Consider the following 15012-nt stretch of genomic DNA (forward strand, 5'->3'; position numbering starts at 1 on the left):
GAAAATTGCTGATGAATTCAAAAAAATACTTAATTCAAAGAAATGTTCATGACTTCAAAAAGTGTTTGCAAATTTGCAAGAAATGTTCCTGATTCCAAATTTTGAATTGGATGAAGAATTTATAAATTAGATAATTTTATTAATTCGATGAAAACTGATGAATCTGGTGATCTTTTTTTAACAAATAATGAATTCCATGATTTTTTCGATTCGATAAAAAAACTGCACAAAATTTAAAATAAAATGTGAAAAAAGAGAGGAAAAAAAACGAAACCGGAAGTGGATCTACGCTACTTGGGCCGGCCGAATACTAAAGGTCCCTCAATGTTACCAAAAAAAAGGTCCCCTCACAAAAAAAAACTGAAGGTAGGTTTTCTCAAAAAAAAAAAGTAACAGAAGGTGGGAGGTCGGCGACGATGGCGGCGGTGGATCTGTCGAAGCTGGTGAAGGAGAAGCGCTTCTGGGCCGCCTCCTTCCTCATCGCATGGGCGGCGGCGCTCCAGGTTCCGTCACCTCATCTCCTTCCTTGCTCCCCTCCCCTCTGCTCCAGAAATCAATCAAGACGGGATCTTTAACCGCGGCGGGACGGGAAATGGCGCTGTTTGCAGGGGCACATGATTTGGTTGAAGCGGCAGGACGCCTTCAAGGACAAATTCGGCGACCCCGAAGCCCCCAACAAGGTCACCGAGCAGCCGGCCGACGACAGCACCAGACTCGCCGGCGAGCAGGGGGAGCTCACCGCCGACGCCGAGATCAGATAGGTAGCTAGGTAGATGGACGAGAATCAGATCCCCCTTTTATCCTGTCCTGTTTTTCTAGACCTGAAGATCACCAAGGCATCTATCTCTCTGTGTAATTAGGCAGTGCAAGTTTGCTCACATAAATAATGTTTGGTTGTTAGGGTACCTGCTAACGCGGTGTTCATCGCGGCGAATTAGGCCATTTCTTAATCTTATGAGCATCAAATTATCATCATCCCAAAGCTGCTCTGCTTTAGCTTCCTCTCCCGCCTCATTGAATGTTGGTTTGCAGTTTCTGTTTGGTTTTCATGTCTGAACTACCAAAACAGATGCTTGACGTGTACAATTCCATAAGAAACCTGGGAGTGTTTGTTTTGCTAGTTACGAGTAGCTATCTGTGACCAGATTAACCATCCCAAAGCTTTGCTTGGGCTTACTTCACCTTAGGCAGCAGCTTCTCAGTCCTGCCTCACTCACTCACTCGCTACTACTACTGTAGTTGTTTGCAGTGCAAGCTTTGCTCACATAAATAATTACTCTGGAGGTTTGTCTCCCTGGACTCTGGAGGTAGCAGATGGCTGGTGTTCATAACGGTTAATTAGGGCGTCTCTTAATCTTGTGAGCATTGAATTACATCTTCCCAAAGCCGCTCTGCTTGCCTTACTACATGAAAGTTGCTCTGCTTGGCCTCACTCTCAGGCCCAGCCCTGCCTGACTAACTGAATGATGGATTGCAGTTTCCGTTTGCTTTTCTTCTTATCTGAACTGACAAAATCAAATAATTTCATCTTCTCTTTACAGTTTTGTGAGAAATCTGGGAGTGTTTGTTTAAGTCACGGCCAGATTAACCGTCCCAAAGCTTTGACTGAACTGCAATTCCCGATTGGCTTTTCTTATGACTGAACTGCAGTTTCCGACTGGCTTTTCTTGTCTCAGATACCAAAAACAGACAAGCCATTATAAATCTGGGAGTGTTTTCTAGTGACAAGTCAGAACCAGCTATGAGTAAGAACCCGTTATCTCAGACCCCCCTTTTAGTTTGCCCTGTTTTCCTAGACCTTTCAATCGCCAGTGCAAGCTTGCTTACATAGATAATGTTTGTTTGGTTAGACTGCCGCTGTTCATCACGGCTAATTAGGGCTTTGCCTATCCTGTGAACATTGAATTATCATCATCCCAAAGCCGCTTTTCTTGGGCTTAGTACATCTCACCCAGCAGCAGCTTCTCAGTCCTGTCCCACTCAATGAATGGATTGCAATTTCTGTTTGGTCACGAGATCAGTCGTTAGCTGCCCTGAGGTACTGTTAGTGTGTTACCACACCTGAAATCACATCTCAGCTAGCAGATTCCTTCACAGTCCTGCCTACATCACCGAGGTGCAATTTCTGAGTAGTTTCCGTACCCTGACTCTTGGAGTTGCGGATGCCTTCAAGCACAAGCTTGGCGACCCCGACGCCCCCAGAAAGGTCACGAAGCACGGGCAGCCGCCGGCAGGCGAGCAGGGGAACCTCACTGCTGACGCAGAGTTCAAAACTTCAGAAGGGTAGGCAGATGGATGAGAAAGAGATCCCTTTTTCCCTTTTTCTCCTATTTCTCTAGACCGGGCGATCACCAAGGCATCTAGCCCTGTGTAATTAGTACAGGTAGTGCAAGCTTGCTCACATAAATAAGGGAAAATTGCAGTGCAAGCTTCCTCACATAAATAAGGGAAAATTACGGTGCAAGCCTGCTCGTATAAATATGTTTGTTTGTTATGCCTGCAGTTTCTTTTTGCGAGAATGTTTGTTATGCCTGCTGCTAGTAGGGGATTGCCGACGTTCATGGCGGCTAACTAGAGCTTCTCTTAATCTTGCCAGCACTAACTAATCATCATAATCCCAAAGCTGTTTTGCTTTGCTTGGCATGAGTACTACATCACGGTCAGCAGTAGCCTCTCAATCTCAGCCCTGCCTGATCTCACTGAATGATGTGTTGCAGTTCCTGTTTGGTTTTCTTACCTCCCAGAATCCTAGGGCAGGGCAACCACAAAACAGATCATCATCATTTGTTTAGTATAGAGTAGTTTCAGAAGGAATCTGGGTGTTTTCTGGTCATGCGCAACAAGTGTCTGATTTTGTCTATGACCGAATGAATTCGTAGCTATGCAGTCTACGGCCTAGTTTGGTTCTGTTTGGTTTTCTTGTCATCGTGACTACCAAAACAGACAATTGACATTTACGGCTCCTGTTTGGTTTTCCAGACATGATAAATAATCGAAAGCTTTGCTTGGGCTTGCTTAATCTCAGTCAGTATCTCAGTAGCTTTTCAGTCCTGAACCCGCTCGCTCTCTGAATGGATTGCAACTTCTGATTGTGTTAGGTCCCCGCTGCGGTTATGCATTTCAGGCCATCTGAAATGAATGAATGAGTTCGAAAGAAGGGTAAGAAAGACAAGCTATCCATACAGGCCATGTAGTCGTATCAGATTATATGATTTCTTAGCTCCTGGTTGCAATGCAACTCCAGGTGTTTGACTTGTGCTCTGATTGCGCCATTTCTGTTGTCTGTCCTTTTCTTTTGCTGTAGAATTCAGCGCTTACAGATGCACCTAGAGCACCAGCAGCATCGATCATTGCCTTGTGGCTCCAGTAGCCTTAATTTGTCAACGCCGTCTGGTTCATCAGTCACTGCCCCTTATGCCCATCGATCATTACCTATTGCAGTTGGCCCATCTTTGATATTCACCACTGCCCGACGCTACGTTTTTCCTGAAGATTGTTTGGCCATGGCGCGGTTGTAGCAGCGGCAGATCCAAACTGGTGGCCGTCGTGAACAGATCCCTGGAACCTGATTAGCACCTTCCCGCGTGGGGCTTTCTTGGGGTGTTTGCCTGATCGTGAGCTAGGTCCTTGCTGCGTTTCAGATCATCTGGAATGAATGAAGGAGTGAATTCGCAAAGAAAGACAAGGTCTCTGATCGTTATCAGATCACACACCTTCTCAGCTCCTGCTGGAGACTTGATCGTCATCTCACAACTGTCAACGTCTTCAGGTTCACCCGTGCTCCTTTGCCCGTCAATAAACTAAAAGGTTTTCAAGAGGAAGAAAAGAATGTCTGCATATTTTTCGACGGACTTTGGTTCCAGGTCTGGTGACTGGTGTTTCTTCTTCAACTGAGGTATTTATGGATGGAGTTGGCAATTAGATTAAATTGATAAGATTGAGAAGGACCTTCGGAGCCGAGTGTGTGTGTTTGAATTATGCCTCGGCAAGTTGCTGAGTCATGCACCACTAACATGGGACATGGATCAAACTGGCTATTTATAGCTTTATTCTTTCTTTCCAGCGCACATGGTATGTGTGTAGAACCCAACTTGCAACCCTTGTGCATGCGCCTACACTTTAATTTATGATAGAAATGAGCGCGTGTTCGTTTGTCGCGAGGTGAGGGATGGTGATGAATGATGATGCAATATATATATTAATTCCTTGTCGCCGTGTTTGCAACCCTTCTGCATAGCTTTGGTCTTATATGACTTTGCTATTTGTCGCCTTGTTTTTGTGTTAGGCTGTGTGCATCCTAACTATGCAGAAGTCGGGTGTGTGCTCTTTAAGTTTATATCTTTTTGATGCTCCTTTTTGAGCTAATAAAATCCACCCTTTTGTCGAAAAATATAATTCCTTGCTTGCTGTTGTTGGTTGAGTTGCAGGCTGCACCTAGGGAGGGGAAGAGAATGAGATAGATGCCAAGTCAAGATACACATGTCTTGTGTGTGCACTTACTGATGTGGCATATGCGCGCGGACCATTCGGTTCGGTTCGATTCAACTGGTACATGTATGTAAGTGGCATATTTCTTGTGCTTATAAACAATCTGATTCGGTGGGTTCGTCTTAATATATGACTAGTTGTGAGCACTAAGCTAAGCATCTCTTCTATTTTCTTCTTTTTTTAACTAGTTGTGTTTACCGGCAGGGCAAGCAAAGCCGATCAAAGGCCGTTAATTGGGCTAAATTTACTTCTTTTTTTTTTGCTGGAGCAGCTGTCGGTGACGTTCTTGGATGGAGAGATGGAGAAATGGAAGAGAGGGATGGATATTCTGACGGACAGCATATCCATGCCGTCGTCGATCAGTCACCACTCACCAGATGGTTAACTATAGTTAGCTACTGCATACCTATAGCTAGACTAGATAGGCACGCCAAAGTCTCAGGCTGGTCATAGTGAGGAGTAACTTAGACTAGTGTCATATGCATGACATTAGTCTAAGTTACTATTTTCATAGTGCAAAGTAACATAGTACTAGTGCCATATGTGGCCTCATTTAATAGCTTGTAGACTCATGTTGTCTTGGAAATCGCTATGTTACAGTAACATATTATGTTACTACTTCTCATTAACTACTTGCCACATAAGCAAAAAATTCTCGAGGTGCGCTATGTTACTACCTAAGCTACTCCTACTATGACTAGCCTCACAAGGAGCACGCGCGGCATACTGCATTTTCGACGATCGACAACGATATCCCCTGCTTGCATGCAGTGGCGGAGCTACAATTAAAAACCTGGGCGGGCCAAATTGAAGAGAAGTTCGGCTGTTTTAATTCCATGCCTTATTTGCTTGCATATCCTAGTGTATCTCCATTAAACATGGGCGGGCCATAGCACAGTTTTGCCTGGCTGTAGCTCCGCCAGTGCCTACATGCACCAACGTCGCTGCGGTGTTTTGCACAACGAAGCACCGCTGCTCAAAGAGAGGTCGTCTCGAAGCTCGTCGTGGGTTTTCAATTCCAGTGAGGATTTCGCCGACCGGATTTTAGTCACGTTAGTACGAGTTGAAATGTTTTTTTTTTGCGAGTGAGTACGAGTTGAAATGTTGAGCTTTGTGTCTAAATATTCAAGTAGCTTCAGTAACACACAACATTGCAAATTATCATTTTGGTTTTTATTTATTTAGTTGAATTTGCATTGAATGTACAAGTCGTTTGGCTGGACCGAAATCTTGTCTTTTGTTTTTTCTGCCATCTATATCTAAAAGAGAAAAGAGAAACGAAAGTTTTGTCATGTGCGTGCAATGCAAGCATAGTTCGAGATATTTTGCTCCATCAATCCCGGCCGCTTGTTGTGCGGACAGAGCAGACACGCTCACATGCAGGGAGGGTTCTCTCAAAGAGGATCATATAAAAGAAACAAACTACTGAAGCAAATTCATCCAAAGGTTTCGTGGTGTAGTTGGTTATCACGTCAGTCTAACACACTGAAGGTCTCCGGTTCGAACCCGGGCGAAGCCACTCCTAATTGCTTCTTTTTTTTCTCGCATTTTCCATTGAAATAAAATTAAAAAAATTGGCCCATGCAGGTCTCGAACCTGTGAGCTAATAGCTTTTCTGTACACTTTTTCTTACTACATATTTGGGATGATGGAATAAAACTCTTTGTATCTTATCATCCAGCCTCTTTTGGTCCTCATATATGCTGATCTTACTGCTGCGTGTACTGCATTTCGAATGCAGGTGGTTTCAATTCATCTTGTTTTTCGCAAGCCGACCGGGTGGGATGGAAAACAAATAAAAGAAAAAAGAATGGCCCATACAGGTCTCGAACCTGTGACCTTCGCGTTATTAGCACGACGCTCTAACCAGCTGAGCTAATAGGCCTTTGGGGCTTCTGCATACATATTAAGGAATATGGAATAAAACTTGTATATCATCGTCCCTAACAACGTGAAGAAATCAGTAAGAAGATCACGGGAGCCTCTTTTGGTCCTTATATATGCTGATCTTATGATTCCTCGTACTGCTGGGTTGATCGTATGGAGTGCTGGGTGGATTGATCGTATGATTCCTTTCTTATCATGTGCCTTGATGTTATGAGAAGTTAGCCAAGATGCGCCACCCGGTCTCCTTATCTGGAACCATTTCCACCAGTTGCTTTCCCAACCTTGCTCCTCTCTTCATCACCTCATGCTTGGATTCCTCGCCAAGAAGCTCTATCGCGCTACCATATTACACCGAAACGCTGCCACCGACGAGAGCAAGCTTGATATATTTGCTCACGGTCGTCTACAATGTCCTACACCATGCCTCATGATGTGACAGTAGTTCAGGAGTAGATTTCAAAAGGTAGACGCAATATTGTGGCAGATGCACCGCGGTCTTTTTTTTTTGAACGAAGGCTCGCGAAGAGCCCGGCTTTGAATTAACAAAGCCATCAACCGGCCAGGAATTACAAACAAACACCAAACCACATCGGCCCAACGATACAAGGGAGCACTCTAGGAAGGTTACAACTCAACGCAGCGCACAAGCACGAAAGGAAAATACAATCGAGCCCATTGCTTGTACTAGCCGAAGACAGCAGCAAAACTGATAACGAAGGTAGCGACAGGCAGAGCAGGATGAAGACCTGCTAGAACAGAGTGTGGGCATGAACTGGGCTGACTCTCAGGATGAAGAAAACCAGGTGTCTTCCTCCTCTCGCGCCGCAGAGGGACCCTTCCCTCTCGCCTTGGATCGAAAGGCATCGAACCAGCGGACCTGAGAAGCGCTCACCCTAGAGCAGAATCGATGGCAACCTCGGGGCCAGGAGAAACCGTAGAGCACAACACCATGGACAATGAGCACACAACATCCACTATACCGCCGCAACCAAGGACACCAATAGACTGCCGGAAAGCCATCGGGAGCAGCCGCTGAAGAAAGGCAGCAAGGACATCATGGAAGACCGCAGAACGTCGAGGAGCAAGACCCGTCGGCCGTTGAAGAAGAGCACCGGGAGCCCACAGCCGGGGCCGTGTTACTAATGCTGGGAAGGGGAACCCCATCCCCTACCGCCGGATCGAAGGCGCCGTACCGCCAGCCTTGAGCCAAACATGCCACAACCAGTGGGCACCACCCTTGAGGGGAACGGGGACAATGCCGGCCATGCAAATCCCGACGAAACCGCCGCCGCCAGACAACCAGAGCCGCCCAAAGCTCGGACCTTTGACACACCTCACCTGAACACGAGCCCTCCCCAGGAGGCACCTCCAAGGAGGAGCACGACATGAAACGCGCCGTTGCTGCCCAATCCTAGCCAGATTTGGGCTTTCACCCGGGAGGGGGAACGAGGGTGGAAAGGGGAGGACCTCGGCGGCACCTCTAGGGAGGAAGAACGGCGCCAAAGGCGTTGCTGCCCCCGGGCCGGACAAGCCAACCAAACGGTTTCTCGTAGTCCCAAGCCTCACCACAAAGCACACATCATCACCAGATCCGGCGCACGAGACACAAGCAACAGGGGACGACAGTATAGAGGGAGTCAAGGAGGAGGGAGCCAGACCTCAGATCCGGCGAGGAGGGGAAAACTCCGCGCCGTAGCCAGCCCCCGCCGGCGGCTCACCACCCGCGTGGTCGAGCAATCCGTCCAGAAGCACCCGCAGCCGGGGCCAGCCGAGAGGACGCCGCTGCCTCGCCAAACAGGGCCGCCGCCCCAGATCCGAAGACCTCCGCCATGGACGAAGCGCCAGAGGCCTCGCCGCCACCTTCCCCGGCGTCCGCGGGCAATTTCTGGGCGAGACCCTCAGGTGGCGGCGAGGGAGAACGGGGAAAAAGGGGGTGGCGGCGCGGGGGGAACCCTAGTCGCCACCCGAGTCGCCCAGGAGGACGACGCGGGGGCAGGTGACTCTATGGATGTACCTCACCGCGGTCTTCTAGTCGGCTGGGCAACTGATAGAAGCTCCATGCCTAGCCTAGAACATGCCAGTGGCGATGTGCCAAACATGGATAACTTGGGACGTGTCTTGGTCTTCACATGCCCAAAAGACATGATTACCTATCTCGTTGTTCTGGTAGGGTGGCTATACCTTTGCTCAAAACCATTTCTAATTTTCACGGTGCCAATAATTGAGGACTTCACCTCTAATGGCACATTGACCCGCTGCATCATCGGTCTCGGGCTAGAGAAGTAGAAGAATGATCACCTGAAAGCACATATTTTGCTTGTGGGCGTGTTATTAGCGAGATTTGGACCATTTGGCCAGTCCAATAACTCTTTATGAAATTGATCTTAAAATTTCATAATAAGATCAAACAAACTCTGCATGCGAGGATATTATTAACAAGAGACATGAGTTACATAGCAACAAAGTACAATTAACTTGAACTAGTTTGAGCACAAGTAGGATATGATCATCCATGCCTTTTGCCTGAATTTGAGCCTGAACTGGTGCTGGCAAGTATAACTGCTACAAACAGAGAATATGTGGGCAAGGAGATAAAGAGTAACTTTCCAAAGTACACCACGTGAGTTTCTAAAGAGAACTACCCTTCCAAATAATTTGGTAACGAACAATCGGTTAAACTAATATCCGAGGGCTCAAAATGGAAACCTGCATATCATTACAGTAAGGAAGAGCTACGTTATATTTGAAGAGAGATCATGATGTTAAGAATTGACAGCAATCACCCGAAGTTTTAAGTTAGGAGGGGTGGATAATAGTAATTAACCACAAATGATGCCTCGTATACAATGACTCCGAGTACCTTGTTTGGATTTCACTTGTCAAGCAATACATTTACGACAAAATTGAGCACCTTGGTGGAGCCAAATATGTCAACGTGGCACTTCTTAAACTAACGTTTAAGCAACTTGAATAATGCAACTGAAAGGCAAAAAAATTAATTCATGGTTGACAAGACAAAATGATGTCGTTGTTGGCTGCCATTCGCCAGACTCTATCAATGGTGACCAAATTTTATTTTTCTACTTGATGATATACCTATGAGATGTTTACTCAACTTTTTTTTTCTTCTCTTCACCTATAGCAATAACTGGTGGAACCAACTCATATTCAGATGCTCGGTGACTTTCTCTGAGTAATTGTCTCATATATCCAGCAATAAGATAAAAAGTTGTGGCCAAGAGTGAAAGACCTTTTGCCAATGACATAGTTTAGTTGGGGCCTAAGGGGGCCTTATCCTCCGCTCTCATAAGAAAATTAATTATATTAACGCCTATATAACATATATTCTGAAATACATATAACTTCAATGTAAATTTTGGAAAACCAAGAACAAGAAAGTAAACAATAAAAATGAAAAAAATTTAACTTTTAGTGAAGACTCAATTGTGGAAATATTTGATTACAAAACAGAATAATAATGTGAATAGTCGAACACAAGATTTGATATTTAGATTATATAAGCGAGTAACTTGATTTAGAGTTTGTCCCACATCAATATTTATGTGTGTGCTGATACATATTTTTTATAAGGTATAATTCTAACAATACGACTACATCTACGTAAGCCCTTGCGAAGGACTACGTAACCTGCCTATTAATTCTATCACCCCCCCCCCCAATTTTCACTAGGGTGGGCCCCTCCTTCCCCCTTCCCTCCAATCAACTTTTGACAATTGTGTTAGTCTATGTAAACGTACGTAACATCCCGTTTGGATCTAGCATTGCTCTAATTCTAATGAGCACATATATATTAAGATCAACATTCTGACAAAATTTCATCTATTATCAAAAGTCAGTGACCTTTTCTGTTATAAAAACTTAGTGCGTTCGTATATGTACAATTTTGGCCATTCAGACGAGTTAAAACAAATATAATTTATATTAAATTTTTATACATTATTTGGTCAACTCACGATCATATGTTATATATTAAATATGGTAATTTAGACATATTTCAAAATAAAAAAAATCTTTTTGCAATATAATTCAACTTAAAATGATATTTAAACCCAATATTCTTAAATGTCCGAGGAAAAGGTAAGTCAAAATTATATATCTTTTTGGATTAACTTGTGACACTGGTATGAATATAGTGTGTATGTCCACCATGTTTATCATTTAACAATTTTGTATACATCTACAAAGTGTATGGTACAAAAAATATCTTCGATAATGGTATCTAGATTATAATAAGATATATATAAACAAAAACATCTAGAGTACATAAGAGATTTACGATGTGGTTTTCATTGAATCATCTAGATGGTGTCTTAACCTTTTTTTAGTAGTCACATGGTTCTTATATATTATGGTAGGTTCCAGATGCCATCCGTGTGGCAGGTTCACATCCGGATACTGTAGGGGCCGGTAGCACTTCAAGTGCCACCGCGCCTGGTGGACTTGTATGTACAGCCGCTCTCGCTCCCGAGGTGGCGTGCCGCGTTTAGCCAGCGGCGGCGGAGGAGGGAGCCCGTGGGAAGAGCTCGGGCCGGCGCTGAACCTCCCCTTCCCCTTCCTGTTGAAGAAGCCCATGGCTTGCTAGGGTTTCGGGATGGCTGGCTAGGGTTTTCTGGCCGCCGGCGAGGGAGCAAAGGTTGCCATATGTGGACGGGAAGTGGATGAGGCCGGCCCCGCCGCACACTTCCATTAAAAAGGATGGGCACGCGGCCCTTCCACACACCGCCAAGCGGGCCCTCGGTAGGTAGCCGCGTTAATTACAACCACGTGCGGTGGTTGGCCGGCCGACATGTGGGGCCACGACAAACACCGAGGGGACGCACGACGCGGAGACAAAGCAGATGCATTTTGGATTTGGGTTCTCATGTTGGGTCGACGTTTTTGTCTGTCGCGACCCAAACGGATATGGGCGGATGAAATGGATCCTCTGGTTAGAGTTGCTCTTACACTAGTAGAAAACATGGCTTTGGTTGAGGCCAGGATAAGGGCATTAATCCCGGTTCACTTACGAACCGAGACCAAAGGGTGCATCAGTCCCGGTTTGTGAGGCCAGGGCGCCGGCCGGGCCTCGGGGGCCGTTGGTCCCGGTTCATCTGACCCCTTTGGTCCCGGTTCCAGACACGAACCGGAACCAATTGGCCTCGCTCCTGGCCCAGCACAATGAATAATCACAAATCTTGGATTAATAATGAACGAGTTTAAGTGAGGATAGTCTCCATGCAATAAAAAACAGGTGGAATATCGTGGCCTAAAAGATTAGCAGGAAGATGATTCATCATACAAGTAACATCGAGGGGTAGTTTTCAGCAATAAGCATTACACACTAGAAAAGTAATAGAAATTTTGAGAAACTTGCAAAAGGCTTCTAGAAGATTTTGGTGTGTTAGACACGAGAAATATGTTTGAGAACAGGGCTCTAGAGGACATCAAGAACAACCATGAGATATTTTTAGAAAACCTCTAGGTCTATAGAGTATTCTAAAGTTGTATATTCTAGGTCTTGAATGTAGAATATTCATGGAACGGAAGTACCATGACATGATTAATTTAGAGAATTCCTTAGCAAGTTTGTTATGTACAGAAGAGATTGTAGTAGGGTGTTTCATATCTTGGTTCTAGAATATTCATGAACTGGAAATATCTCGACATCATTTTTTAGATAACTCTACAATAAATATGTTATGTATTGAATGACCTGGATGGTTGCCACTTTTCATCAATTCGGTTACAACTCCTCCCACTTGTGTAATCTTACTATAACTATCAAATAATTTATATGTTGATGATTAGTAGGTTCTGAAATAAGAATAAAAGTGTTTTATTTATCAGTCGCATAAGAATTTCTTAGTCTGTCATCAACGTTGAGAATATTGATCCAATGTTATGATTCATGCAAGATTTTACATTTTATTGCACTTTATGAATAAGTAATATATATTTTTCCCTAGATGAACAAATTGTTACAACATGGTGAACATTTATCATATCAATTTTTTGTAGATAATTTTTTTTCTAGTTTCTAGATTTTATTTTATCCAAATGAACAAAGTATCACAATATGATGTGCCTATTTTTTATTTGTTTCAAACTTTTTGTAAAATCGACAGATAAAATCAGTGATTGGCCATTTTCAAACCGGGCTTATTTCTTTCCCAATTGATTCACTTTCTTGTTGAGCTTCTCACCGCCTGCTTCATTATTTATCACCATTAGCCCTTTATTTCTCATCTCTTTAGAATAGGTACAAGACGAAGAGACATGAAGAAGCTCGCACTACGGCGACTACTGGCCATAGCCCCGTCAAGGGTGTAGACGTCGACGCCGGGGACGACAGCAGCTGGCTGGTGGAGACGGTGGCAAGAGGAGCCGGGGTGGTGGCCTGCAGGCCACGACCGCAATTGGGATGAGCACCGGCCATAAGCCCACTAATGGCCGGGTCTGACCTGCGCCGAGCAAGGGCATCCGCCGCTAGAGCGACGGCGGTGGGCGATGCAGTCGACGTCTGAAGCGGCGCAAGTGGAGCGATTGGGACGAGCTGCAGACTGGATTGGGAGGCTGCTGCCACTTGCCAGAGCATTGGGAGCTCCCTGCACAACATCGGGCATCACCACATCGCCCGGACCAGACGGGTCGCCGGGCAAGGCCGACTCTGCCGGACGGATTGAGTGCCGCCAAAGTATCACGAGGAGCACGCGCGCGCCAACGGCATGTACTGCATTTTTGGTGTGTGCGTGCGCCTGTGGTGTGTACTTGGTTGAACGTTTAAGTAAAACACAACATTTCGAACTATTATCATTATTTGTTTTTCAAATACTTGGTTGAATTTGCATCGAGTGTTTAGTTTAGGTCCTTTGGCTGAATCGTAATCTTGTGCTTGTGTTTTGTATCTTTCTGAAAGACAAACAAAAAGTTAGCCATGTGCATGCAATGCAAGCATAGTTGGAGATATTTTGCTCCATCGATCCTCGTCGCTTGTTGTGCGGATAGAGCAGGCTCTCTCAAGGGAGATAATATACAAGTTGGAAAGTACTGAAAACAAATCCGTCGGCAAGGTTTCGTGGTGTAGTTGGTTATCACGTCAGTCTAACACACTGAAGGTCTCCGGTTCGACCCCGGGCGAAGCCATCTAATTATGTTTTCTTTTTGCTCGCATTTTCCATTGAGTAAAAAAAAGAAGAAAGAAAAAAAAGATTAATGGCCCATACAGGTCTCGAACCTGTGACCTTCGCGTTATTAGCACGACGCTCTAACCAGCTGAGCTAATAGGCCTCTTGCGCGATTGTATAATTTTTTGGTCTACATATTTAAGAATTCAGAATAAAACTTGTATGTAATCATCCCTTAACGACGTGAATAAAACAATAATAAGAGCCTGTCCGGACTCTCTCCGCTCTCCAACTCCACGCCAGAGCGGAGCAGCATCCAGTTCTAATTTGGGAAGTGGCTGAAACGGCGCTCCGCCCTGTAGCGATTTGCCGAACAGGGCCTAAGATCACGGAAGCCTCCTTTGGTCCTTATTGTGCTGACCTTACTTATGATTCCTCATACTGCTAGATCGTATTCGTATGGCGTGCCGGGTGTATTGCATTTTCGAATACATGTGCTTTTCAGTTCATCTTGTTTTCCGCGAGTCGATCGGGTCTGGTGGAAAGCAAACAATGGTTCAGCGTGCACCGATGGATGGATCCATGTGATGTGATCGGTGTCGTCGAAAAGAAGACCGAGCTGTGCAGGGAGAAAAGAACCAGCACGTAGCTAGCGTGTCGGTGCTGCAACACGCGCACGCACGCACACACACGATGAAAGCACCTGCTTCGTACTCGTACGTAGTAGATTGGCATAATTGGATCCGTCCGTAGTGGTGGTGGTTGGTGTTGGTTAGATCACGCGTTACTATGTTTTTACCATTGCATTGCGTGCATCATTCAGTTCAGATTAAGTCATTAAGGAAGGCCACCGACAGTGCATTACTCTTAGGCGGAATTATTGGGGGTTCCAGCAGTTCATGAGATGGGACTCTATAGTTTTGGACAAAAAAGGGACCGAGTCCCAGGAGGAGCCGTGTTCTCCTCGTCTCTGTGTTCGGAGATCTGCACGCGGATTAGTAGCAGCGGCAGCAGCCGGCAAGGGAGACAAAGGCACGAGGCAGTCAGATAAAATCAGCAGATGAAATGAAATCCATTGATAATGATCCGCATCCATCGGGAAGGCTAGGACAGAGGCAAAGCAATTACTAGCATTGGAAGCTGTGCCTGGGAGCTACACGTGAGTACAAGAAGGATTTTGGGTAGGAATTTGCTACTGGTGCATCTTGTGTACTTGAGCACGTGTTGGAAGCTCGGATATTTTTTCATATTGTCATCCGTATAAAGAACCATGGTGCCAACGGGTACCAGGTTTGAGGTGAAGAAGTTCATGAAACTGAAAACCTTGGGTTATGGCAGACAAGAGTGAAAGATTTGTTGGCACAATGGGGATGCTTGAAGGACTTGTAGGAAGTCATGTCAGTTAAGATGGAATTATCATGTGATGGATGGAAATTTGCGGAAGACGATTTGGGAGCCTCGAGCGTGTCATACAGTCGAACGAGTTTCGACTGGGTCGAACTAGGCAGTCTGA

At 45.3% G+C, this 15012-nt stretch overlaps 4 non-coding genes across 4 annotated transcripts; 2 read left to right on the forward strand and 2 right to left on the reverse strand.

Moving 5' to 3' along the window:
- The first annotated feature begins 5933 nt into the window (after positions 1-5933).
- Positions 5934-6007, forward strand: TRNAV-AAC. The gene has a single exon. It is a non-coding gene; the product is annotated as a tRNA-Val (tRNA).
- A 292-nt stretch (positions 6008-6299) lies between these two features.
- On the reverse strand, positions 6300-6373 carry TRNAI-AAU. The gene has a single exon. It is a non-coding gene; the product is annotated as a tRNA-Ile (tRNA).
- Positions 6374-13444: 7071 nt separating this feature from the next.
- On the forward strand, positions 13445-13518 carry TRNAV-AAC. Its single transcript has one exon. It is a non-coding gene; the product is annotated as a tRNA-Val (tRNA).
- Positions 13519-13588: 70 nt separating this feature from the next.
- On the reverse strand, positions 13589-13662 carry TRNAI-AAU. Its single transcript has one exon. It is a non-coding gene; the product is annotated as a tRNA-Ile (tRNA).
- Between the last annotated feature and the right edge of the window lie 1350 nt (positions 13663-15012).

This window comes from Triticum urartu, chromosome 3 (assembly GCF_003073215.2).
Source record: "Triticum urartu cultivar G1812 chromosome 3, Tu2.1, whole genome shotgun sequence".
NCBI lineage: Eukaryota > Viridiplantae > Streptophyta > Magnoliopsida > Poales > Poaceae > Triticum > Triticum urartu.